Here is a 2517-nt window from a genome sequence, read left to right as displayed (position 1 = left end):
CTTAAAAAAAGGACTAGATGATCCTCAGAGTCCCTTCCAATTCTATGTTTCTATAAAGATCAGAGTCATGGACAATAAGAGACGAAGGGCATTGCCGAAGACTTGCATTCTTACATGTTTAAAATGAGATAGTCTCCATCTCCTGGGATTCTGGCTTTTGAACGGTACCTGGGTGATAATAAATATCACAATGCCAAACCCTTCCAGTGCTCTGTCAACAGAAGAATTGAAACAATTCAGGGATGTTTCTACAAGTCCTTTGACTTTTTGACCTCTGCATATTTCTGGCTTTCAGATGCAAAGCAGAGACAGCAAAGCGGGATGGTCCAGCCAGTCACAAACTGGAGGTTCACCTGCAGCCCAGCCTTTGCAGATCCACTGTGTACAGTGTGGATCAGATAACGAAGCCTTTGTCTCAGATAGCTTGATAGTAATCTTGTGAAGCCATTTGGAGGTGTCAGTGATAACTCACCTTCCACTCAGTACACAGATAAATCAAAAGCCAAGCCTGCTGCTTCCGTGTCCAAAATAGCAGGTGATTTATTTAGGATTTCCACTCTTTTTTTCCTCCTCTTTAAAAACGCAAACCGCAGATTTGCAACTACAGTCGTACCTCGGAAGTTGAATGGAATACGACTTCCAAAATGTTTGGAAACCAAGACGGGCTTCCGATTGGCTGCAGGAAACTCCTGCAGCCAATCAGAAGCTGCGTCAGACGTTTGGGTTCCAAAGAACGTTCACAAACCGGAACACTCACTTCCGGGTTTGCGGCATTCGGGAGCCAAAATATTTGACTCGAAAGGCATTCGGGATTCAAGGGGCGACTGTAGAGGTGGTCAGAATCGGTAGCAATAGGGACTTTTTCAAAAAAATCTTTCTCTGCCGGTTAAGTTGTTGAGGGCTGATTTCTTGTCCTGTGAATACAAGCCTTCTGTTTCGACTGCCAAACCTTTCAAGGGAGCATTTGCAAGCGTTTGGCACCATTTTTGAGTCAATTGCCAAAAGTCAGATTTTTGTGAAATTGTGACCCCGGGGCTAAGCGATTTTTTTCCTATTTTTTTTCTTTTGAAGGAAAAGCTTTTCTGCATGCTTTATTTCCCATCTCCAACCTGAAATGTAAAACTTGTTTTTACGCAGAAGATTATGTAAACAGCACACTTTCTCTGATCTCAGCAGAAGCCCCATACAAAAGATGTACATTTAAGATGGGTATTTGTTCAAATATCTATTGGTAAATCATCTTTGACTTGCTTTTCTCGGCTCTCAACCCAGGCTTTGTTAATTGACCTCTTCATTTCATCATCGCCTTCAGCATACATCTTTTTCAGGAGATTCATCAACCCTTCACTCGGGTCCGAGGTGTCATAAGCAGCTTTCTCCTTCTCCTTCGTCTCTTTTTCAACTTGTGTTAGGCACTCCCATTTTTCCTCTTGCTTTTTCCTACATAATATCAATATCATATCTGTTTTGATCTTCCATGAGCTGCTTTCCACAGAAGATTGTTGAATGTCATAGTGTAGTTCTTGTTATTCAGATTCTTCACCAGCAGATCAAATGATCTTTCTGTGAAATGCACCTTCACATTCTCAGCTGGCAGGTGCTGAACGCCACTTAAAGTGATGTAGATTTTCAAAAATTTATCTGACTGATCCCAAGCATAATTGTTGATTTTCACTGTGTTGGAGGTGGTCTTTCCTCTTCAGATGTTTCTGCTTTTATTTTGCTTGGTAACTGGTTCTTGATTTCTCTTTCTATCTTATTCTTTTCTGACAGCAACACATCATGAACTCTCTTCCTAGATGCTTTTTTCAAAAGCTCCTTCACCTCATCTAAATCTTTATGTAGCTTAATCGTCACTACTCCGCACCCAGCCCAGCCAATGGTCGCAACGCGCCCGTACAGGAAGCGGAAGAGGGAGAACTCTGGGAGGGGGAGATGGAAACGGAAGAGGCGCGTCTCGTTTTTCTGGATGCGCAGTTTCCGGGTTCAGTCTCGGAGAAGCTGTTCTGTGGTTTTTTCTGCGAGGGCGAAAGCGAAGGCTGCCTGCTCCATATTTCAGAGAGGAGCAGTGGTGGCTGAGGAAACGTAAGAATATAAGGAGAGCCAGGCTGGATCAGTAGCTGCAGATGAGAAATCTGTAATTGCATTCAGCCCAGCATCCTGTTCTGGCAGTGGCGGATCAGATCGCTTAGGGATTTTTTCAAAAAAATCTTTCTCCGCCGGTTAAGTTGTTGAGGGCTGATTTCTTGTCCTGTGATAAAAAGCCTTCTGTTTCGACTGCCAAACCTTTCAGGGGAGCATTTGCAAGCGTTTGGCACCATTTTTGAATGATTTGGAGAACGTCAGATTTCTGCTGAAATTGTGACCGCGGAGCTTAAAAAATCTTTCTCCGCCGGTTAAGTTGCTGAGGGCTGATTTCTTGTCCTGTGATAAAAAGCATTCTGTTTTGACTGCCAAGCCTTTCAGGGGAGCATTTGCAAGCGTTTGGCACCATTTTTGAGTGAATTGCCAAAAGTC

General features: G+C 43.3%; 1 pseudogene; it reads right to left on the bottom strand.

The window, feature by feature from the left end:
- Nucleotides 1-1075: 1075 nt before the first annotated feature.
- LOC128423694 (calcyclin-binding protein-like) lies at nucleotides 1076-1986 on the bottom strand (annotated as a pseudogene).
- Nucleotides 1987-2517: the final 531 nt, after the last annotated feature.

Source organism: Podarcis raffonei, chromosome 11 (assembly GCF_027172205.1).
Source record: "Podarcis raffonei isolate rPodRaf1 chromosome 11, rPodRaf1.pri, whole genome shotgun sequence".
NCBI lineage: Eukaryota > Metazoa > Chordata > Lepidosauria > Squamata > Lacertidae > Podarcis > Podarcis raffonei.
This window is presented reverse-complemented; position numbering and strand designations above follow the sequence as displayed.